Below are 26,681 nucleotides of genomic sequence, written 5' to 3'. Positions count from 1 at the left end.
CCATTTATAAAAGAGTAATTTAATGAATCTGTAAGAACGGATTGGATATCTTTCCAAAATATTTTATAAAATTCTGTAGTCAGACCATCTGAACCTGGGCTTTTATTATTTTTCATTTCTTTTAAAGCATTTTCGCATTCATATATTGAGAGTAAACCTTCGCATAAATTACTATCTAGATCTTGAAGTTTATTGTTGTTTGTGTTTAGAAATATATCTCTTATATTGTCTTCCAGGTTTAGGTCTTTACTATAGAGTCTTTTATAAAATGTTACTTCTTCAATTAATGTGTTTTTAACTCCTGATACAATCTTATCATTTACTTTAAGTTTATATACTGTTTTCCTCTCAGAGTGTTTCTTCTCTAAATTAGCAAAATATTTTGTGTTATTTTCATTATTTTCAACGTGTTTTGCCTTTGACCTAAGAATATAACCATTAATATGTTCACTACGAAGTTCGTCGAGTCTTTGTTTTTTCTGTATGATTGATTGAGTTATATTGTCGATATTGGCATTGGCTATATTAAGATGTGATTCTAGAGTGTTTATTTCTTTAATTAAACTTTCCTCTTCTGATTTAAGCATTCTTTTTTTATGCGATGCATATTTTATTGGTGTGTTCCTAATTGAACCTTTTATTATTTCCCATAAAGTGTTTGGATTAGTAGATACATTGTGATGTTTTGTATCTTGTATGCATTCCTTAATTTTTGTCTTATATTCATTGTCTAATAAAAGAGCATTATTTAATTTGAAGTATCCTGGACCTTTGTCGCACTTTAAGTCGTCTATCGTTATTGAGACAATAGAATGATCAGATTTGAATCCTGGTTTAATCAAGCTTTTCTTTACGTAATTTAAAACATTACTTGATATAAGGAAATAGTCAAGGCGACAGTGTATATGTGGTTTAGAATTTGAATGCCAAGTATATTGCATTTTAGAAAGGTGGAGTAGTCGCCATATATCAACTACATCACAAGAGTTTATTATGTTAAATATTTTATCTCTACATTTTTTATGTGTGTCTGTTTTGCCGTTTCTTTTGTCCAATGAACAATTTAGAAAAGTATTAAAGTCCCCACCAATAATAAATGGTTTATCATTATGTTCCAACAAATATGTTTGTAGCAAATCAAATATACCAGTTTCGTCCTTATTGGGTCCATATATGTTAATTAAGGTAATTTCATTTTCGTTTAATATGATGTCGACTGTAAGGAGTCTACCTTCTTTAATTTCGATGTGATTTACTAATTTTAAATTGGTTTTGGGGTTGATAAGAATTGCGACTCCTATGCTATTTGAACTGTTACCACTAAAAACACAAGGTCCATCCCATTCGTCTTTCCATTTTGATTTTTTTTGTTTTGAGCAGTGTACTTCCTGCAGTAATATAATGTCATAATTGTTATTTTTAATCCATTCGAAAATTTGTTTTCTTTTTTCTATGTTGCCTAAACCTCTAACATTTAAAGATATTATTTGAGTTTCCATTTTATATATTTATGAGATAATTTTGATATAACGACACATTTTAGCCACAACAAAGCACATATTGAGTCACGGTTGATATAAAGGAATGTCATATAAATCTTAATTTAAGTATCGGCAAGTGCCATAGATCCAGAATATTTGCATATGTTTACACGTGCTTCTTCTATTAGATATATTTTAGATAATATTTGTACATCTTAAGATTTCCATTAATAAGGTATTGTATGTTATATCTAGGCTACTGAAGTAAGATACAAAAATAAGTATACTGTTTCAATCTGATATGAATAAACTGTTTACAAAATTGGTATTCAAACAGTTTTGGTATGCGGAGTAGATATATTTAAATTTTTAATTCAGTGTACTACAATTTAATAATCGCTGCAGTATACAAAATTATGTCTTTTGATTTAACTGTAATTTAGAATGGAGTTTGCGTTCATTCTTTGTATCGGAATATTTTTCGAAAATGAAAACGAAAGTAAAAATATTAGTTAAACGGTTAAAAACAATACCCGTTGTATAAAAATTGGTAGTTTTATTACATTCACATAACGTAAACCTACGCACTTGATACAAGAAGTGTATGAATAAAGCATGTGTACGCATAACAAAGAACAGAGTCACATAACAGTTTCGGTATGCAAATGTACGCAACAGAAATGACATTATCGGCAGTAAGCAATAAATTGTTACGGTGGATATAATGAAATACGCAGTAAACATACAGTAGGTATATGCTTTAGAAGAACATGTATCGTGTGTGTGTGTGTGTGTGTGTGTGTGTGTGTGCGTGTGCGTGTATGTGTGTGTGTGTGTGTGTGTGCGCGCGCGCGCTGTGTGTGTGTGGGGGGGGGGTGTTAGTCCCATGTGGAGCTTTCAGTCTTCACAGGTTTTTTCTTCATCTTCCACATATTGAGCCACTTGGCTGCCATCAGGCGCCATTTGCCCACCCCGAATCCGTAGAAAATCTTACTCTGCATTTCTGGGTTTATTTCCATCATTTTTTCCGCAAGTTTCTTGTCTTCTTTCGATAGCGTATTTGGCAACGGCGGGAAAAACTTATTCAGCGCGGGGTTAGCTTTAGATACACTGTGTCCGTTTGTAACTAAATCGGAATCGCTCTGATTTCTGCGCATTGGATTTTGAGGATTAGCAAAACTCTCGTCTTGACTTGCTCTTTTGTCTTTGTTACCATTTAGGAATGGAAATCGCTTTCCGAGCCTGCCTGTATCAAATACGGGTTCTGGCTCCGTTAACGGCTGTCTGTTGAGTTCCTTTACCGGAGTCTTCACGCCTCTTCTGTTACTTCCTTTTTCTCCGGGGGCCTCCTTTTGCCACGCTGGTTTCTGGGTGACATGTCCGGGGGGCACCTTCCTTAATGGCAAAGGACCGCCGTCCGCATTAAAGGAATCTATGTCATTATTATCATTGTCACTGGCCGAATTTTGTTTACCCTTCTTTTCAATGTTAGGGTTGTTGGGATCTATTTGCTGTGAACGAGGGTCATTATCACGGAAACTCAGGAGTTTTCTACCCTTAGGATCCCTGGCTGTACCTGGATAGACTGGTGTGTTTGTTCCCCCAGACAGTCCGTTGCTACTTGGATCTAAATCAGGGTTTGCTGCATGCAAAGGATTAACGTTGATAGGCAAGTTCTTGTTGCTTATAGGGAGTTTACTAGCACCTGGGTATGGGGAGCCAGGGTTATTTGAGTGATTTCCTTTGTGATGCGGCTGCCTTCCCCCAGCGCTTTGGTCTGCCGTCGGATACCCAAAGCCAGCTGTGTTACCCCTTTGTCCACCTACTGCACCAGGAGAATTTGCATTTGGATTTAAATTTGGATGTGTTGCATTACCGTTTGGTTTGTTCCTTTGGCTATGTCTGCCACTTTCTGTGCCCCTTTGAGGATTAATTCCTTCTTCACCAAATGGTGCACCTTGTGTGCCATTGGGTTGACCCTGACCTCCATTGCCTCCGTTCACATTCCCTGGAGGGCCATTTGGATAGGTTCCGTATCCATGTTGGCTTCCTGTGTTACCGTAAGCAGCGTTATTGGGATCTGTTTGGCCACCATAAGGAATGTTGTTTGGGTTGTTTTCACCACCATAAGGAGCGTTCTTGGGGTTATTTTGGCCACCATACGGAGCGATATTGGGATAATTTTGGCCACCGTAAGGAACACTATTGGGGTTGTTTTTATCTGCATAAAGAGCGCTATTGTGATTGTTTTGGCCACTCCCTGTCGGCCCATTACTATGAGGATTGTGTCCTGAACCATTCAAACCCACTGGACGGTTTTCAAGACCTCCTGTGCCAATGGTGTCCGCATTTGGAAAACCTCTTCCCTGGTCGTGCCCTCCAATACCCTTTGCATTACTAGTCTTATTGCTCCTTTGTGGTCCAGTATTTCCCGATTGCTGGGTATCGTTGTTGTGTCCATAACCTTTTCCATTCGAATATGAATCATGCGGGTATGCATTTGAAGTGTTTGCATTGGAAAATAAATCATTGCCATCACCATTACGTCGCGATTTAGTTGTTTGATCGACAGGTTTACCACTTCCTTTATTCGTTGTTTGCTGCCGTTTTGCATTTGTCTTAAACAACGTATTAAATTTCGCACGTTCGTCAGGCGCATTATTTGCATTGTTTGTATTGCCTTGTATTCCATTTTGGTTAACATTTGGATTATTTTGGTGGAAAGGCAGTCCAGTAAACATCGGGTCTGTAGTGGTGTTGCCCATTCCTTGTGCATTAAATACAGGGTCTCTCGCGTTGTTGCCCATTGTTTGCCCATTAAATAACGGGCCTCTGGTGTTGTTGTCCATTGTTTGCCCATTAAATGCAGTGTCTCCAGTGTTGTTGTCCACTGCTTGACCTTTAGTTACAGGGCCTGACGTACTATCCCCCACCGGGTCTCTAATGTTGGTGCCAGTCGACTGCCCATTAAATGCCGGGACTCCACTAGTGTTATCCATTGCTTGCCCAGCTAACACCGGGTCTCTAATGTTGTTGTGATATTGTCCATGACTTTTCGCAATGTTATTCTGAGGATAGTTTCCAGCTCCAGGAAAGATAGCTGTCTGCTTGCTTGCATCTCGTTGTATAGTCCCATCAGTATTTTTCATGAAACCTAACGGAGTAATTGGGTTCATATTTCCCGGTTGACGCTGTAGTGTTCCATTTGTCTTTCTATTGTACCCCGTCGGCGTACTAACGCCATCTTTCAGCAGCGCGTTCCCTGCAATTTGATATTCCGCGTTTGTGTTCATTAGAGGCTGATTTTGGTAGGTTTTTATACTGGAAGGTTCATTACGTGATCTGAAAAGGCCTGGAACCCTTGAAACATTTTGATTTAAATTCGGATTGACAGGCTCTGATTTTCCAGAACTATTTGTATTTTCTTCTCCCCAGTCACCGTAGTCTGTTTTTTTCTTTGGATCTTTGTAAAACAAACTATTCTTGTCCTTTTCATTGTAAATACTCATAACAGGGTCTTTGCTCTGATCCTTTTTAGGAGGCTGGACGTCTTTGTTTGATGTTCCTGTTTTATTACTCTTGTTGCCTTTGTTTGCATTTTTATTGTTATTTCCGTTAAATAAACCGCTGAAAAATCCGACCTTCTTTGGTTTTACATTGCTTTTACCTCCTACCGGAGAATTCAATTCAGACGAAGAATGAGCTTCATTTGTATCTTCGTCATTATCGCCAGCATTATCAGCATCTTCTTGATAATCGTCATCGTCATCATCATCATCATCATCATCATCATCATCATCATCATTATTATCACTTTTCGTATTATAATCCCTGTCAGAGATATCCTCATTCCTAGAATTGCGAGTATCCATTTTCTTTCCACTACTGCCATTAGCCATGGCTTTCGCACTGTTGTTTTCACCATTCGATTTTGACCGTTGTCTTCCAGAAGACACTTCTATTCTGCTTTCTGAGCTTTCATTTCGATTACGTTTGGCATCGTTATAACTTCTGTTCGGTTTAGCATTCAACGTTTTATTTGCAACAACACCATCTATATCATGGGATTTGTTGTTATTTGTAACATTGGTATCGCCCTTATCACTGTCGTCTTCATGTTCATCTCTACCACCTATATCAGCATTACGAACAGTACCTTTACCATCATGATCAACATCATTATCATCAACATCGTTTTCACCATCTTCATAATCATCATCATCATCATTATCTTCACCCTCATCGCTTGGCACGTGTAATAGGAATTTTTTTACATCTTTTTCATTTTGTTTATTTTTGTTCGGTTTAACTTTATTCTTAGATTTTTCTTTTGATTTTTTTCCATCCACCGCTTCAATTCGACTGTTTGATTGTTCACTAGCTTTATTATGCAAGTCTACTTTTGCGACGACAATTTCAGGATTTTCATCAGCATCCGGGTTCCAATTTTCATAGTATTCACCTTCACTATCCTCTTCCTCGCTGCTGTATCCTCGGTGTCTTCGCCTTTTTTTAGATTTGTCTTGTGAAGGTGTCTTTGTTCTATCGGCCTTCTTTGTATCCTTTTTGGTTTCATCAACGTTAGTAACTGTCGCACTTGCCTTAGCTGCATCAGCCTTTTTCTTTGCTTTCAAATCGTCTTGTTCCGCTTTCTTCTTAGCCTGTGCCGCTTTCAATTCGTCTTGTTGAGCTTTTTTCTTAGCCTTTATCGCTTCCTTTTCAGCTTTAAGTTTGGCTTTTTCTTCCTGTTTCTTTTTCTTAAGTTCCTTTGCTGCTGCTATTGCAACCATTTTTTTCTCTTTTTTCTCTTTCTTTTCGGCATCAGTGAGATCTTTGCCATCATCTCCATCATCTGTCAATTCCAATTCTTCATCATCTTCATCAGACTTCTCATTTTCTGAATCTTCATCAGATATTGTATTTTCCTTCTCGTCATCTGTTTCTTTTCCTTTATCATGCTCATCGTATTCGCTTTCATCGTCCTCACTATTGTCTACAGTCTTTTTCTTTGATTTTGCCTTTGCGGCGAGAAGCTTGGCTTTGTCGCTAGATTTGCCCGCTTTCATTTCAACGTCGTCTTCGTCATCGTAATCAGTCATATCATCTTCATCGTAGACAGGCGGTGGATGCCTTTTATCAGTAACAACTTCAGACTTGTCATCATCGTCGTCATCATCATCGTCATAATCTTCATCGTCGTCGTCGTCATAATCGTCACGATCATCGTAGTCGTCGCGCTCCTCATTGCTGAAAAAACACAAATACCCAATGGTTAGTCACTAGACACCCCGTTGCATATGGAAGTATGACACAGAAGTGTTAGTCTTATATTCATCGAATATCAAATTAACATTTTCAGTTGGACATCACAAAAGCAAAGGGCTTATGAAGCAAATTTTAAGGCCCCATTATATATTATAATTATTCCACTTGTTCGGTAACCTTTTAAAAGGTTCAATACAATTACATTTTTATGCACTTATGCGTAGTTAAGGCATTATTTTCATTACTTACACTGTTACATATACAAAACTAGGCAAATAAGCATATAGTAGACGTCTACTAAAGTTCATTCAAACCCAATATTTTTTATTTAATGCATTGTCATTTATAATTGTTGCACATATGCAAACTGCAAACACAAAAGCAGTTTGTTCAGGCAACGTTTCTCCACGTACACACGTGTACACCGCACCATAAGAAGATGTGTTTGTTTACATAGAGCTCAATGACATATGTACATATGTTGTCATGTTGAGTGCGTGTTCATGTATGACGCTATGTCTTAGGTGCAATACTGTCGGAGATCATTCTTTGTCCAATGCTATACTAATATAGACATGTATAAACAATTTTACATTCAATATCATAGATAATGAGTTTGATTGTATCCGATTGTATCCGATAAATGCATTTTCTGTATATAGATAAGAAACTTATATTGTTCATATAATGTGCCTATTGAATTCTTGGTATTGACAAATCGTGCTGTTAATCAAGACTAACGTGCAAAGAATAAAAAGGCCAGGTAAGATAAGGATGCGGCAATAGTTAAGGATAACCTCCCACGGTTAAATTATACTTCAGTCGTATAAACAAGCTCGGATTTTCAGAATCTTCTAAAAATAATTTTATACTCATTGATACCTTATAAACGGATTTGTTTGTATTTTTGGTGAAACAAAACGTTCGTTGTCCTATCAGTACTACAGAAGGGATTCTGCATTTCGAAAGCCCTTAAAGTTTATATAATAATTGGTGAGATACCTCATTTAATTAATAGAGATTATTTTGAAATGTTTTGAGTCAAAAGAGTTTATTGGCATGAACATTTCAGGATAACCAAGATGATCTGCCTTGCAATGTTGTTGTACGTACATTTCGCATCCTCTGCATTATGTGTTCGTCGACATTGTTATTTTGTCAAACGCTCAGATTTGTGATTTTATTGTGAAATAGTTTGTCGTTGCCTTAATTAAAACGCTTACATAACTTTATTTTTCTAGTCTGTCGACAGACATACAAAACATCAAAACTTCGATAACATTATATGGCACTCCGAGTGTCCAATTTCGGTGACCATAGTTTGTTTATATAGCATGATTTCTAATTGTTCTATGCTTGAACCTAAATTTCGAAAGCTTCTAAACTTGCGGTCAAACGCGTCACCTGTTCAACCGGAGCCTGAACTCTTAAAACCGAATTAATCTTGTTAATCTTTGAACGCAACGGTGGTTTATTCGGACAAGAAAGTTTTATAAATATACCACATAAATTAAACACAAAGATAACCTTAATCGGGAAATAATCCATGGCCCAAGCCTAGTATTATGAGTTATGACAATTATTCCCGTGTTTGTGCGATATGGCGATATTGTGACGCAGTTTGCAGGGTGATACAGGGATGTAGGAAGTCATTTAGCGGAATAAATTATATCTACCTAAATAATAATGCCAACAACTTGTTTCGAAATATGTGGTTATCATTAGTAAGAGAATGCTTATTTTCTTACATTAGAGAGCGCTTGTTTTCTTGTGTTAGATAGCACTTGTTTTCTTGCGTTAGAGAGCGCTTGTTTTACTGTGTTAGAGAGCACTTGTTTTTTACGTTAGATAGCGCGTGTTTTCTTGCGTTAGAGAGCGCTGCCCCCGCCAGTATCAAAATTGAATAAAGCTGATTCGAATAAATGATATCTACCTAAATAATAATGCCAACAACTTGTTTCGAAATATGTGGTTATCATTAGTAAGAGAATGCTTATTTTCTTACATTAGAGAGCGCATGTTTTCTTGTGTTAGATAGCGCTTGTTTTCTTGCGTTAGAGAGCGCTTGTTTTACTGTGTTAGAGAGCGCTTGTTTTTTACGTTAGATAGCGCGTGTTTTCTTGCGTTAGAGAGCGCTTGTTTTCTTGCGTTAGAGAGCGTGTGTTTATTTGCGTTAGCGAACGCTTGTTTCTTTTTTTGCGTTAGAGAGCGCTTGTTTTCTTGCGTTAGAGAGTACTTATTCCTTGCGTATAATAGAGAGCGCTTGTTTTCTTGCGTTAGAGAGCGCTTGTTTTCTTTTGTTAGAGAGCGCTTGTTTTCTTGCGATAGAGAGCGCGTGTTTTCTTGCGTTAGAGAGCGCTTGTTTTCTTGCGTTAGAAAGTACTTATTTCCTTGCGTTTAATAGAGAACGCTTGTTTTCTTGTGTTAGAGAGCGCCTGTTTTGCTTGCGTTATAGAGCGCTTATTTTCTTGCATAAGAGAGCGCTTGTTTTCTTGCGTTATAAAGCGCTTATTTTCTTGCGTTATAGAGCGCTTGTTTTCTGGTTATAGTTATTGTAAGAGAGCGTGAACGAATTTATGATAGGACAGCGACGATAACTCGTCGTTGACAAGAGATAGCGGCTTTGTCCGCGCGGGCCGAAAACAAACAGATTATTTTAATCTCAGATTGTTTTCTAGCCAACACAGGTTGTTTGACTTACGTAAAGATTTAACACGGTACGATATTAATTATAATGTTGCGTTGTTTGTAAGTGCCTCTGACACCGAGATAAATAACTTCCCGGCAGACGGCCGGGTGAGGGGCCATATTTGTCGGAAGCGTATTTCCTACACACGGGCGACCTAAAATGATCTTGGGAAAAAACTGAACTACGCATTCCCATCCTCATGACAGGAGAAGTGGAGAGCGTTTAGGTAACCATCAAGTGCTGTATCATTGCTGTATCATTGAGAGAGTTCCCACGCACGGTCGGTATGCGAGGTAAGAGCAGCCTTGAGGTCATAACATGGTGGTTGCATATCGGAACTAAGCTTACTTTTTAAATAGTTTTTTACTATCGTAATGTACGTTAGTGTTGTTGAACATTTAAAAGGTGAGTGAAACGTATTGTCAGGCTTTAATCCGTGTTGACAATAACCCAATCTTATATATTGTTAAGGTTCTTTGACGTAAATATTTATCAAGAGAATACAACACTCAAGGTCAATGTTACCAAACAAAACTAAGAAGCTAAACACTTGCTGATGTCTGATGCCACACGGAGTAATTAGCAACGTGCGCCTGTTAGCTATGAAGGCAACTGAATACAATTCGTATGCGTCGTTGAAATAACGGAACAGTCGTTGTAATTAAGGAACATTTATTATATACGGCAGGGGGGCTCAAAATGGCAAACCTCAGGAAAGCTTATATAAACAAGTTGTTGGACTGTGACGTCTTGCAAAACATGATAAAGTCCAGTTTCTTCAATTCAGCAATTTATGATAATAATTAAAGTGTGTTAAACCATTGTCTTAAATAGATTCCCAAAACCTTTATAACTCAATGGGTAAAGTTGTTACACAATGAAACGAACACATGACTGAAAACTGAAAATGGTTTTTATTTCATGACCTTATGTATTTTCAGGGTAGAAATACCCCTACCCACCAGAAAAAATATATAACTATTTTATGTTGTTAACACTAGGCACAGTATTTTGTTTATCTATGTTAAAATGCTAGGGTCATTCAAATGTCAAAATGGACAAATATTAACATATCATTAAATTTCGATTTCGGAGGTTTTATATTTAATATTGGACAAATAAAACAAACAAACAAAAATGTAGATAGGAAATTGTTACTTATACAAAACTGTAGACATTTTCGGCAAATTGTTTAAAAAAATAAACTGACACGTTTCAATATCATGTTCGTGTCGGATTTTAACCGATTTTGTTTTAAGGTTGGTTAAGGTTGGGTAAGGTTGGTTAAGGTTGGGTAAGGTTGGGTAAGGTTGGTTAAGGTTGGTTAAGGTTGGTTAAGGTTGGGTAAGGTTGGGTAAGGTTGGTTAAGGTTGGTTAAGGTTGGTTAAGGTTGGTTAAGGTTGGGTAAGGTTGGGTAAGGTTGGTTAAGGTTGGGTAAGGTTGGTTAAGGTTGGTTAAGGTTGGGTAAGGTTGGTTAAGGTTGGTTAAGGTTGGGTAAGGTTGGTTAAGGTTGGTTAAGGTTGGTTAAGGTTGGGTAAGGTTGGGTAAGGTTGGTTAAGGTTGGTTAAGGTTGGGTAAGGTTGGTTAAGGTTGGTTAAGGTTGGGTAAGGTTGGGTAAGGTTGGTTAAGGTTGGTTAAGGTTGAGTAAGGTTGGTTAAGGTTGGTTAAGGTTGGGTAAGGTTGGGTAAGGTTGGTTAAGGTTGGTTAAGGTTGGTTAAGGTTGGTTAAGGTTGGGTAAGGTTGGGTAAGGTTGGTTAAGGTTGGTTAAGGTTGGTTAAGGTTGGTTAAGGTTGGTTAAGGTTGGGTAAGGTTGGGTAAGGTTGGTTAAGGTTGGTTAAGGTTGGGTATTCGATTTTTCGTTGAGACTAGTATGCGTGTCATAACGGAGTGCTTAACTTTCAAAATGTTACATAGTGATACCCAGTTGAGAATCGGAGAGTCATTTATTATGAAATGAACTATCATTGTGTACAATAGAAGACGTTCAAATTATTGTTGAAATCGATTAAAACTACAAGGAACACAGTTAAACTAATTGGGCAGGACAGGAGGACATATTGAAGTCCCCCCCGCCCCTCCCTCCCCAAGTTATGAACTATTTGGGCAGGACAGGAGGACATATTGAAGTCCCCCCCCCGCCCCCCTCCCCAAGTTATAAACTAATTGGGCAGGACAGGAGGACATATTGAAGTCCCCCCCCCCGCCCCTCCCTCCCAAAGTTATGAATTTCTAGAAACGCCATTGAAACAGATGCCGTTTTAATTGTGTTGGTATACTGTTTAATACAACTAACAGGTGTATATAACTATAGACAGCCTAACAAGTAAGAACACCTATATATTATGTGAAGTATTTAATGGCTGCAGCGATTAAAAGCGCGCCAAGATTCAAACACACTACCTTAAAAGTAAACAAGAGCTTTATCCCAAATAGGCACGAGTCACTGTACCGAATTGGGATTGGTATTAGGCCATGTATATAGTTATATTTATCCTATTAGGATCATCGCGATCGGCGGGATCTGCCTTTTGAAAATGTTCAGGAAAACACGCGATATTAGATTGCTTAAATGTCGCATCTTTTTTTCCATTTAAACAGAACTGTATATTGTAAAGCCTTTGGAAGTCAACGAATAAAAGATGCGCCGATGCAACAATAAATATCGGGGGTTTTCTCCACACCGACTTATTTCAAAAGATGAATCGAAGAAAATGTCAATTCTCACACTTTTTTCATCTAATTTTAAATGAAAACACCGTTTCCTACACAAACTCCTGCGAATTTGAAAGACAAAATATGCGAAAATGTAACAAAGGTCGCGTTTTTTTTCATGGGCAATTATTGAGACCACGTCACGGTGGGCTCGCGAAGGCCGTTATACGAGTTCCGGGTGCCACGTGAACGAGAAAAACAATTCGTACTTTTAGTTCGTACAACTGAAGATCGAGTTCATGGAGTTGTTTCCTTTACATAAATAGTCACGGCATTGTTTTCTCCGGTCAATTTGCTTCTAAAATATTTTAAAGCGCTTGCTCAAATGGCAGGCGAAGGCAATATTACGAAATTTGAAAATGTATGAGATTATGAATACGAATGGACGATGTGAAGACGCGAAAGGAAGAAGCGAATGAACGAAGTTACCAGCGCTCATTCGCCTTTGTTCTTTCGCGTACTCGCCTTCGCGTTCGATCCGTCGCTCCTTCGCCTTCGTACGTTCGTGTCTACGCTGTCGAAAGAAAAGATAAAGGCACTTTTACTTACATTTTTCTAGGGTTGGTTAGCTACCTGATTTTTCCGTTTTTATTTGTTGTCTGCTATATTTACATTAGCCTGTATGCACTCTGTCTTCCCTTATTGTAACGTTCGCAGCGTGTCCCTTGAAAAGGTTTGTTTTTGGTTTGAGGTTATTAAAATGATATGACAACGCCTCAACCTGAGCTTGCTATAATATTAACTGACGTTTCATCAATACTGTATAAGTCATTTCAAACTCTTTATGAAGCAAAAACCGCAACATCGACTTTGAACATTGATCAAACATACGCTAACTGCAATCCCAAGAGTGTCCTTATGAGGGCGTCCCCATCATACTAGGTGCCATCATTGATACATAACACCGAATATATGAATTCTCCATAGTTGAAGCAATCAATGTCAACGTTTACATGTCTAAACAGGAAAAATTCCAGCACAAATCGTAGTCGGTCTTAGTCGAGAAGTTTCGTTTAAGCTATCTATTCGTTATGTTGCTATACATTTGTGTCAATTGAACTTTAGCAAGGTTTAAAATGTGCACAAACTTGAGAAAATTAAAACTTTTCGTGTCGTTTGAATACAGAAATAAGATTATTGGAGTGGAGAAAAAGGGATATTTTGATTTAATTCAAGGTATGCTGTTGCGCTTGAAAAAAAGAGACATTTTCATATAAAATTACATATCTTTTAATAACCAATGACAGGTCGAAATTAAGATGTCTATGTTGGAAATTAATTAAGCCTTAAAATGAAAGTAAACTTTTGATTTTGACTTAATTTGTTCAGAAAATACGAGAATATAAGTAGTGCATAGGTTCGTTACATATTTTCTATTTTGTTGATTTTTTAAGGTCAATTATGATATAAAAATCATGATTTTTAGTTAAATTTAGCACTTAACTTGTTTCATGTTGTACACACGAAATATTTTGATATTATATACACAGAAATATGAATATAACTTGTCCAACTTGTTTAAGCATCCATCAACAGATGTACTTCCCGTGACGCACCATACATATATATCCATAGCTTACACTATCAATCAATTAATAATGAACGATTCTTTCTCGGTTTGAAGAGCCTCTTGTATCATTTATCTCACTTGGATATTGAGTGTTGTTGTTTTTTTCAGTTCCTGATAAAGTCACACTACAGATGCAAAACCGTGATGTAGTGTCCGTGACGCTGTAGTGTACGTGAAGTTTTTCCCATAAACAATATGTCAAAAATGCAGATCATTGATCCTTTTCCTCAGAGTCAATAGTCTGACATACATGACATAATACACAAAACAGTAAAAAAACGCAGAATGTTTATATTTTTATCCATTATTAAATGATACAAAGGAGATATATCACGGATTCTACAAATGGCAATATCTGAACAAATCTGTTGAAGTCCATGTGTACCCCAATTCCAATAAAGCAACTCAAATAACTGTGAAAATGGCGTTTACACATAAAGCTTTAGATTCCTTTCGTTATTTCTAACTCAAGTCGGAAACCATTTTTCAATTTAAACATCAGTGGCCTTGACCTGCTGACAAAATCTCTGGAGTAGAAACAGTTGTCTTATCATGTTTTCACAAGTTTACGTTTATCCTATTCATTTGTTGTAGTCATTGAGCGGAACCCTTTCTTTTGGAAACAAACAATATAAACATGTTATATGTTCTATATGATTACATGTGTTTAGAAAGCTAAGAATAAGGTGTAGTAGCACCTGGCAAGCTTCTGTGGCAAGGTAGCTTCGGATTGAACCTGAGGTTGGTCTAAAATATTATGTTCATGTATTTAGGATGAACTTTTCTGAATTTTAGTCGAAGTATTAAGCCTAAATTTGAATTGATGCATTGAGCCTAAACTTGAGTAGGAGCCTTAGATTTAGTAAAACATTTAGCTTCTGGCTCAAATAAGTCTACGTTTGTAGAAGGCAGTCAGTTATACATACAGAGTAACAGATTGCTCGAAAAGCGATAATGGCACTTACACGACGTTGACGGAGACTTGAGTGTTGCCCTGTGCCGGGGCGGGCTGCTTCCGGCAGCAGCAGCTAAGAAGAGAAAGGAGAAGCAGTAGGAGGAGACCGGCAATGGTTCCAGTGTATATTGTGCAGGGCATCTCGAGCCACCCGAACTCCAGGTACCCGGGAAACGCCTCGTAACAGAAGTAGCGTGTCGTGTTCTCCTCGTATACCGGAAAACCTGCAGATGCGCAGAACAATTATATGGCATGCAAAATGTCAAGAAACACTAATCGTGTCTTCATCGGTCAAGTTGATTAAATCTGATATTTGCAATTACACTCCTTTTTCTTGAACAAGTGATTTGTTGCCACTTACATCTCCAAAAATAATTGGGTAGGTAAGAAGGCATAAAAATGTAAAACCGGTATTCTGAACCACACCGACCTAAATCAGGGTATAACACTAGTGTAAAAAATTCTTACTTTAAAATAGTCAAATTTTCGCTCGAAAAATGCTCATTTTTAGAAAATTACGAAAACAATCCACACTACGGCAGAACAAAGTGTAGAGTCGGGAGGAAACAGTAAGAGGAAACAAACATTTCTTTTTAGGGTCCTAGCCTTAAAATATGCTGCAATGTCATAAACAATATGTACGTAACATAGTCCGACTTAGTCCGACTTTCTGTTTACTGAATTTTAGCCGTTCAAGCATACCAAGGGTCTTGGCGAAGTCTGTGGTCATGGGCCCGAAGCCGACGGTGTTCTCGAAGCGTAGCTGGAGACCGTACCACGTGTCAAACTGCAACCCATCGATTATGTAACCCGTCACGTTGTCCGAGACGTTCACGGTGTTCCACTCGCTGTTAATCAGGTAGATGTACCGTAGCTGGTAACCTGCATGACACATAGCCACGGAATTATAACCTGCATGACACATAGCCACGGAATTATAACCTGCATGACACATAGCCACGGAATTATAACCTGCATGACACATAGCCACGGAATTATAACCTGCGAGACATATAGCAAAGGAATTATAACCTGCATGACACACGGCCACGGAATTATAGCCTGCATGACGCATAGCCACGGAATTATAACCTGCATGGCACAAAGTCACGGAATTATAAACCTGCATGACGCATAGCCACGGAATTATAACCTGGATGGCACACAGTCACGGAATTATAACCTGCATGACATATAGCCACGGAACAATAACCTACATGACATATAGCCACGGAATTATAACCTGCATGGCACACGGCCACGGAATTATAACCTGCATGACACACAGTCACGGAATTATAACCTGCATGGCACACAGTCACGGAATTATAACCTGCATGGCACACAGTCACGGAATTATAACCTGCATGGCACACAGTCACGGAATTATAACCTGCATGGCACACAGTCACGGAATTATAACCTGCATGGCACACGGCCACGGAATTATAACCTGCATGGCACACAGTCACGGAATTATGACCTGCATGACACACAGTCACGGAATTATAACCTGCATGGTACACAGTCACGGAATTATAACCTGCATGACACACAGTCACGGAATTATAACCTGCATGGCACACAGTCACGGAATTATAACCTGCATGGCACATAGCCACGGAATTATAACCTGCATGACGCATAGCCACGGAATTATAACCTACATGACGCATAGCCACGGAATTATAACCTGCATGGCACACAGTCACGGAATTATAACCTGCATGACGCATAGCCACGGAATTATAACCTGCATGACGCATAGCCACGGAATTATAACCTACATGACGCATAGCCACGGAATTATAACCTGCACGACACACAGTCACGGAATTATAACCTGCATGGCACACAGTCACGGAATTATAACCTGCATGACGCATAGCCACGGAATTATAACCTGCATGACGCATAGCCACGGAATTATAACCTGCATGGCACACAGTCACGGAATTATAACCTGCATGGTACACAGTCACGGAATTATAACCTGCATGACGCATAGCCACGGAATTATAACCTGCATGACGCATAGCCACGGAATTATAACCTACATGACGCATAGCCACGGAATTATAACCTGCATGACGCATAGCCACGGAATTATAACCTGCATGACGCATAGCCACGGAATTATAACCTGCATGACGCATAGCCACGGAATTATAACCTACATGACGCATAGCCACGGAATTATAACCTGCATGGCACACAGTCACGGAATTATAACCTACATGGCACACGGCCACGGAATTATAACCTGCATGGCACACGGCCACGGAATTATAACCTGCATGACACACAGTCACGGAATTATAACCTGCATGGCACACAGTCACGGAATTATAACCTGCATGACACACAGTCACGGAATTATAACCTGCATGACGCATAGCCACGGAATTATAACCTGCATGGCACACAGTCACGGAATTATAACCTGCATGACACACAGTCACGGAATTATAACCTGCATGGCACACAGTCACGGAATTATAACCTGCATGGCACACAGTCACGGAATTATAACCTGCATGACGCATAGCCACGGAATTATAACCTGCATGGTACACAGTCACGGAATTATAACCTGCATGACACAGAGTCACGGAATTATAACCTGCATGGCACACAGTCACGGAATTATAACCTGCATGACGCATAGCCACCGAATTATAACCTGCATGGTACACAGTCACGGAATTATGACCTGCATGACACAGAGTCACGGAATTATAACCTGCATGGCACACAGTCACGGAATTATAACCTGCATGACGCATAGCCACGGAATTATAACCTGCATGGCACCCAGTCACGGAATTATAACCTACATGACGCATAGCCACGGAATTATAACCTGCATGGTACACAGTCACGGAATTATGACCTGCATGACACACAGTCACGGAATTATGACCTGCATGATACACAGTCACGGAATTATGACCTACATGACGCATAGCCACGGAATTATAACCTGCATGGTACACAGTCACGGAATTATAACCTGCATGACACACAGTCACGGAATTATAACCTGCATGACGCATAGCCACGGAATTATAACCTGCATGGCACACAGTCACGGAATTATAACCTACATGACGCATAGCCACGGAATTATAACCTGCATGGTACACAGTCACGGAATTATGACCTGCATGACACACAGTCACGGAATTATAACCTGCATGGCACACAGTCACGGAATTATAACCTGCATGGCACACAGTCACGGAATTATAACCTGCATGGTACACAGTCACGGAATTATGACCTGCATGACACACAGTCACGGAATTATGACCTGCATGACACACAGTCACGGAATTATAACCTGCATGGCACACAGTCACGGAATTATAACCTGCATGGCACACGGCCACGGAATTATAACCTGCATGGCACACAGTCACGGAATTATAACCTACATGACGCACAGTCACGGAATTATAACCTGCATGGCACACAGTCACGGAATTATAACCTGCATGGCACACAGTCACGGAATTATAACCTGCATGGCACACAGTCACGGAATTATAACCTACATGGCACACAGTCACGGAATTATAACCTGCATGACACACAGTCACGGAATTATAACCTGCATGGCACACGGCCACGGAATTATGACCTGCATGGCACACAGTCACGGAATTATAACCTGCATGGTACACAGTCACGGAATTATGACCTGCATGGTACACAGTCACGGAATTATGACCTGCATGGTACACAGTCACGGAATTATGACCTGCATGACACACAGTCACGGAATTATAACCTACATGACGCATAGCCACGGAATTATAACCTGCATGGCACACAGTCACGGAATTATAACCTGCATGGTACACAGTCACGGAATTATGACCTGCATGACACACAGTCACGGAATTATAACCTGCATGGCACACAGTCACGGAATTATAACCTGCATGGCACACAGTCACGGAATTATAACCTGCATGGCACACGGCCACGGAATTATAACCTGCATGGTACACAGTCACGGAATTATAACCTGCATGGCACACGGCCACGGAATTATAACCTGCATGGCACACGGCCACGGAATTATAACCTGCATGGCACACAGTCACGGAATTATAACCTGCATGGCACACAGTCACGGAATTATAACCTGCATGACATATAGCCACAGAATTATAATATTATGGTATTTAACAGATGTGTGTATTGGGTAAGATGAAAACATCCACACTTCAATGCATTACTGCAAATCTAATCTAACCAAAATGGTGACGGTTTGAACATTATCAATATTACTCGGACGACGGTCCATTTCATTACATGAATGATCGGCTGTTATATTTCCCTGATGTACTCTCAGTGTGTGTATACCACGTGATCAATTGTGTCATAAATGCTACGTCGGAAGGCAATATTTTGCTTCAAATAGACTTTAAACAAAGATAACTTTCGTATTTCTTCACCATTTTAAATGAACCATAACGCAGTCTACGCCGCTTAAGGAGCCCCGCCTTCGGTCTTTAACCAGAGTTTGATTGAGAGTTTAGTTTTTTAAAACACTTCAACAAAGCTTTTCAAAATACGGCCGTCTCACGGAGCACTGTCAAACAGTATTTTGGACAGGTTTGACGAAGTGTTTGATGAAACTAATCACCTAATCAAACTCCGGAAATAAAACGAAGGTGGGGCTCTTTAAGCTTTATAGACTGCCCTTTGTTTCATTTAAAATGATGTAGTAAAAGAAAAGTTATCTTTGATTTAAGTCTTCATTTTAAGCAAATATTGCTTTCCGACGTAGCATATATGACGTAATATATCACGTGGTATACACACACTGACTCTAGTACATACCAAGGTCTGCTGGTGGTCGAAGGGTTGCGGAATTGACATACCTACGGAGATGCCGTTGTGGTAGATAGAGTCGAGCGCCTCCCACTCACACTCAATCTTGTAGTACGAGATCCCCCAGCACGTCAGGTTAAACGTCGCTGCGTCCGGCACTGAAAATACGTGCGTACATTACAAAGCTGGGAGAGTCAAGCTCGCGCTGAACGTGCTGAACATATTATCGATAAGATTTCTGATGTTTAATTGTTTTGCAAACTAACGATATCGTAATTGCTTATTGACTTACCAACGGAATTGATGCAGTTATATTCAATACCACCATAAAACGTATACCCTGAATAAAGAGCGACGATTTCAATATGATGTATACTGGAACTATGTACCTGCTTCGAGCGTGGAGCAGTTGAGGGCATAGTCCGTCATGTTGGCTCCCGTGGTCAGGTAGGAGTGCACCGTCACCTCGTACTGCGCGTTCTTTCCCATCCCATAGTAGATGTAAGACTCGTAGGCCTTGTCAGCCAGCAACACCGACTGAAACAGCATACACAACACAACCACCATCACCACGTGACAAAACTCTTGAAAAACGATCATTATCGTTAATAGTCGTAGCTAATAGAATTGATCTACAGCAATGACAGTCCAATGCCATTGCTGAAACATTTGACCTTTTCTGTAATAAGCTATAACGGTCTAATATGAGAATTTCACACTTATATTTCTCATAAACCCTTTTTTCGAATAAGAAATCAATCATGGCGTAGATAACCAGCGGAAGCGGAAACTCACTGGAAGTCCGTACTCCACGCGGAGGCCGTCTGAGCGGCGGATGTCAAGGTGGTATCCCGCTACGGTGGCGTCGCTCGCCTGCGTCCAGTTGACCACGAAAGTGGTGGAGGCCAGGCCATAACAGGTCAGGTCACTAGGGTCAGTCGTGCCTACGGGACGAATCATTTTATATGTTCAAACGAATTCAGCTTAACATAAAAATAATAGGTTGCTGTTTTATCAATTAATGTTTTCCTCCATCCTTCTGTCATTTTGAATACGTCGTACACAAGGATTTTATGAATAAAACTTTTTTAAAACACCACGTAACACGTGCTTGTAAAAAAAAACAGTGAAGTGGTGTGAAACTTAACTTTGTCGAGCACAGACCTTATTAAAAAGAAAACCATAGGGCCATATACGACAGTTTACTCACCATGTATGTATGTGAGGCTGAGGAAGGCTAAGATACTCAGAAGGAACAGTTTCAACATCCTTCAAGTTGCTGCTGGAGATCACTATAGTATGTACAGATTCGACAGCCCGTTCCTTGCAGTCACTTTAGTTTAAAAATTCGGCAGCCTGGTTCCTGACAATCACGTTTGCGAACAAATTCGGCATCCCGGTCCCTGCCGTTCACTTTGATATACAAATTCGGCAGCACGGTCTCTGCCGGTCACTTTATTATACAGATTCGGCAGCACGGTCTTTGCAGGCCACTCGGGCCCTGCTGGTCACTTTAATATACAGATTCGGTAGCCCGGTCTCAGCCGGTCACTTAAAAATACAAATTCGACAGCCCGGTCACTGCCGGTCACTTTAATATACAGATTCGGCAGCCCGGTCACTGCCGGTCACTTTAATATACAGATTCGGCAGCCGGTCACTTTAATTCGGCAGCCCGGTCCCTGCTGGTCACTTAATATACAGATTCGAGAGCCCAGTCCCTGCCGGTCACTTTAGTCCGGTCTCTGTCAGTCACATTAGCAAGATACAGATTCAGAAGTCCGACCCCTGGCTGTCACTTTAGCATCAATCAGTTTCGCAAGCCTTCCCTGGTGGACACTTTTGTAAGAAGCAGATTCGGAAGTCCCTGCTGTAACTTTAGCAATATTCAGTTTCGCCAGCCCGGTCCTTGGTGGACACTTAAGTAAGAAGCAGATTCGGAAATCCGGTCCTGGTGGACACTTTAGCAGGAAAGTCCGGTCCGTGTCAGACCCTCAAGAAGAAACAGTTTTAACATTTGTCTTCACCGCTGTTGAATCGCTGCCATGGTTGTACATAGTTTCTATTTTTGGCTGTTCTTTAATAGAATGCGTTTGAACACACTATTATATTTATACTAATAGGAAAAACGTTTGGCCTTCCTACGACTGAATGTTGCTTATTTTAGACAATATAGTAATAGCTTCATCACTATTTACCGCTGTTAGATTATTTGTTTGGCAATGTAAGTGTAGCTCCTGTGTACATTCTGATGGAACATTCTAGCTCCCCGGGTTCTTCTACTCCTAGTCCACCGTGTTGTTCTACTCCTAGCTCACCGGGTTTTTCCACTCCAAGTCCACCGTGCTTTTCTACTCCTAGCTCACCGCGTTCTTTCTACTCCTAGTCCACCGTTTTTTCTACTCCTAGTCAACCGGTTTTTTCTACTCCTAGTTCACCGTTTTTTTCTACTCCTATCTCACCGTTTTTCCACTCCTATCTCTCCGTGTTTTTCTATTACTATTAGCTCACCTTTTTTTCTACTCCTAGCTCACCGTTTTCTTTTCTACTCCTAGCTCACCGTTTTTTCTACTCCTAGCTCACCGTTTTTTTTAATCCTAGATCACTGTTTGTGTTGTGTGTTTGTTTTCCAACTGCTTATTATTTTTTATTTTTTTAATTAATGAAAATCGAACACACTGAGCAGTGAGTAGCACTACACATACTTTCTATTCCTTAAATCGAAAAATATATTGCATTTTTATCCGAGCGTTTTAGAGTGCATAATCCAGTTACAAAATGCTTCTAACACCAAATGTAATACGTACCCAATACATATTAAATTACGATTGCACTTTTACATGTAACAAAATCACTTTAAAGTGCAAGATTAACTGGTCAAGTTAGGGAACTTGAAGGCAGTGGTCGGCTCTCCGATAACCGTAATGCAATGTTTTTTTTTGTTATTTGGAGAATGTTTTTATAATCGGTGTGACGCTGATGTTGTAAGTTTATATTAACTTACTCATGAGATTGCACCGACGGCTACTAGCTGGTTCTGAATCAATCTCAGTAGAAACCATTCGCTATGTCCTCTTGGAGAGACATAAGAAGCTAATTATGAAGCAGCTCGTACCGACGACCTTTTGACAAGGATGAAAACGATGATGATGATGATGGTGGTGGTGGTGGTGGTGGTGGTGATGGTGGTGGTGGCGATGATGATGATGATGATGATGATGATGATATAATGATCAGCGCAGTGTATAAAATTTAAAGGGTTTCTGTTCATCGGCTATATTTATATACTATAGTTCCCAGTATAAAGGCTGTTTTAGATCAGCCTTTAAAGTGCTTGACTGTTAATCTCGGCTAGTCGATTAACACTAATCCGTTAATTCTTATACAATCTGCTGTTGGCCAGATGTACATGTCGGGGTAATCCGGCTCTCACGACCACGTCTGCTTTCATGTTGGGTATATGTCCCGATGCCAAATGTGAGAGGTGCGGTTATTTTCATTGGCAGTCGCGTAGATACCCTGGACTAGAGTTCATTGAATTTAAATACAAGTATACATCTTAGGTTCAACAGAAACCAAAACAATACATACATGTATACACGTGGAAATTATAATATGTATCATTCCATATTTCTACTTTTGATTACTATACCATGTTATTTAGGTAAGCAATTTTTGAATTGATTTTAGTCATCGTATACATACTAGATACTTATATAATTATTTAATTACATTGTCTACATTGTCTACATATTTTAGTGATATTTTGCTTATGATCCTGTAATAGTTGATATGACTGTGGTTCCCCTTGACTGAATCGCACAGTTTTATTTATCAAGCCTTTTGGCAGACTTTAAGAGAAGAAAGTGACCTTTGAAAGCATGCTGCTATACATTATATTAATATATTTCTCACATGAGATGCTTAATTTGTTGTCATTTGTTAAACTGTTTGTTTTTTTTAAATTTCAGAGTGTAATTTTATTTGAAATTAAATTGGAGACATAAAGACTTTTGAAATAATTTAATAGAAGTTACACATTTATGGCATTTTATGGTTTCTAGCGAGCACAGACCCGTCGAACATTGGGTGCACGGCGAACAACTCGACGTCGCTGCACATTACGTGGACGCAGGCGACTGACGTGAGCGTTCTCGGCTACCACATTGACGGCAATCGTACTGACGGCATCAAGATACAGCCGGCCATAGAGGTCATCCTGTCTCACTATTCTTCTGTCTTAGCAAAATATAACTGGTCTGCACTGGAATATTATCTTTGTTTGTCTACTTATCTAAGTTAATAAAAATAATAATTGAAAATAGTTAAAATTACTAATAATGAAAGTATTGTTTACTATTTAATCTCAAACAACAAAGATGAATTATTCTCATTTGAAAGGATTATCGTAATTATTATCGTAATTAAGGTTTTTCACATGGATCTCGAGTTTTCATTTGTCTCATTGTATTGTTAACCTACTGTTGCGTGCAGACGTCCGACCTTGGTTCCCGGCTGTTTGATAGTTACGACATCCTGGGCCTGGGCAAGTACGGCACGTACGACATCACGCTCCATTCGTACACCGCGGCGGGAAATGGCACCGACCTCACCGTCTCCTGCACCACCGACGAGGACGGTAAGGCGCACTGCATTCTCCTCCGCTCATGGGCAGTGTGGTTACAGCAGAGCATAATTAAATTATACAAGAAAGACCATTGATGCAAAGCATCAAAGGGCGCCGTTTAATAGTTTATGCATTTGCTATATGTTGAAAAACAAGGAATGTCAAGGCCAACAAGCATATTATGGTGCATCGAACCGCATCCATGAAATTCTCAAAATATTTGTAGTATTCTGCTTAACAACATAGGCTAAAGCATTGAAATTGAAGAGTTTTAAGTTGAAGATTTCATTAGGGGTGTGGTACATTAATTAACATGACAGAATTAGGGTGCTTGTGCACTGCACTTTTTGTCATTGCCACCTATCCATATGCCAAGTTTGATTTCAATACCATAAGTAGTTTTAAAGTAATGCTCTGGCAAGAAAAAGCGGAAAAGGGCAATAATCCTGTATTTAGCTGAAATACAACTAAAGTTATTGTGCACTGCACTTCCTCTCGTTGTGCTTTACCATTGAATGATGTTTAATGAAATTCCAAACAGTAGTTTTCTAGTTTTCTTTCGGACAGGAAATGGTACAAAGGGAATAACTCTGCAATTCGCTGAAATAGTTATTGTTCTTGTACACTACAGTTCAAATCATTTCGGGGGGGGGGGGGGGGGGGCACGTCATCATGTAGGAATGACAACTTGAGGGAAAGAATAAGTTGCAAACATAAATAGAACATAATTATTGAACTGTTATATAAATAGTGAACATTGTTGACTAGATGAAATGCATTTAAAACATAACATGCCTTGTTTTTAGCTGTTTATAATACTAAAATGTATGAAATTGGACCAATGGCATAAAATATCTGGTCAATGGAATTGTGATGTTAACTGGTAAAGAAGAGTTGAAAAAGGATGTTTTTAGTTGATAATGATACTAACACAAAAATAGCATGTGTCTTATTGGACAATTTTCAAATATGATGAAAGAATGCATACAAACTGAATATGTATCAGACTTTTTATGAAAGAAATAATACTGTTTCTATTTTTCACATAGGTTTTAAAATACAACAATGCACATAAGCATAAATAGGCCAAATATGCACAGAATAATAGTGGACAATGTATGAAAGTGATACTGAACATTAATAATAATTTCTTTGTGCATTAAATGAATATATACCAGAATAGAAATACTAAATACTAATAACATGAAGAACATTAATATCTTCATAACAAATCAGAGTATATGTAAATAATAATCATTTATATATTAGTATTAAATGTGTCTATATTTGCATTAAATCAATATATACCAGAAAAGCAATTATAAAAATCCTTAAATGTATAATAAACTGGAGACAGCAAAGAATAACACCCATTTATGAATATCTCCAAAACAAATCAGAGTTCACTTTAACAATAATCATTCATATAATGCTTATCACATGTGTCTAGTTTTTGTTTAGTGTCTGTTCATTTTCTTTAAATGAGCATCTTTAAAGTGGTCTTAATGAAAATCAATACATACAATTGTATAACACACATCAAATTTACTGATAAACCAATAACTACTTACTAAATAATGCATTTACTGAAAATTTTGTTTACTGATAACAAGCTTGTAACCCTGTTTATTATAGCAGAAAGCATGACAAATATTAAATGATTGGTGATTGCTACAAGATTTACTGTGGTCTACTATAGTATCACAAGGCAGAAATACCATGTTTTATGTTTATTCTTATTCGCAAATTGAACTCAAGATCCTTCATGAGAAACATTGTTGTCGACATCTATCAACCCTTTTTGAAAAATCAAAACAATAATATTAATTGTTAATTAATTGTCTTATTTGGGAGTAAGAGTGCATCTTTAAAAGACGATTTTGTTTAAGAAATAGAAGCAGTTATTGTACATAATACAAAACAACAACAAAATTGACAAAGCTCAATATAACAGGAAATTTATATGAAAACAAAATTCCTGAAAGGCCATAATTGTTTAAACTGAATTAATGAAAGTGTAAGATTTATGAAATTCCCGCGAAAACATCTTATCACATGACTTACCCGACCAATCATTTTGTGCGCACTGTGTAGTGTTCTAAAAATAAAACAACTCGGGGGGCAATCGTAATGAAAATTTACTAATGTCACCTTCAACACAATACCAAATAAAGTTAGGTGAACATTTAATTCCGACCTCGATTACATAAAAGAAAACAGCTTACCTGATGGTTTTTCAATGCAGTAAACATAACAAAACAAAATAAAACATAATCATTCCCATTCACATAATTAGCGGTCCACACATTTTGCATTTCCGGCACATGATTACAGGTAACCAATCGGAAAACGTACACTAATCGGGAACAGTTATTAAACTTATTTGTCGTTTTTCCGAAATAATATTTTTAAGATAAATTAAAGACAATCTATTCAACCATAAATAGCATTTTTAACACCCATGCAATCGCCATCCATTTGCATTTTTAATCGTTATAAAATTACAAAAAAAAAACCAACTGTCAATCAAATTAAAA

The 26,681-nt window shown here is 38.7% G+C and overlaps 1 protein-coding gene across 1 annotated transcript in view; it reads right to left on the bottom strand.

The window, feature by feature from the left end:
* Positions 1-26,681, bottom strand: part of LOC128230447 (protein HIRA-like) — a 257,743-nt gene that overhangs the window by 201,106 nt on the left and 29,956 nt on the right.

Source organism: Mya arenaria, chromosome 4, assembly GCF_026914265.1.
Source record: "Mya arenaria isolate MELC-2E11 chromosome 4, ASM2691426v1".
Taxonomy (NCBI): domain Eukaryota; kingdom Metazoa; phylum Mollusca; class Bivalvia; order Myida; family Myidae; genus Mya; species Mya arenaria.
The sequence above is the reverse complement of the archived record's forward strand: the minus strand, read 5'-3'. Positions and strand labels throughout refer to the sequence as shown.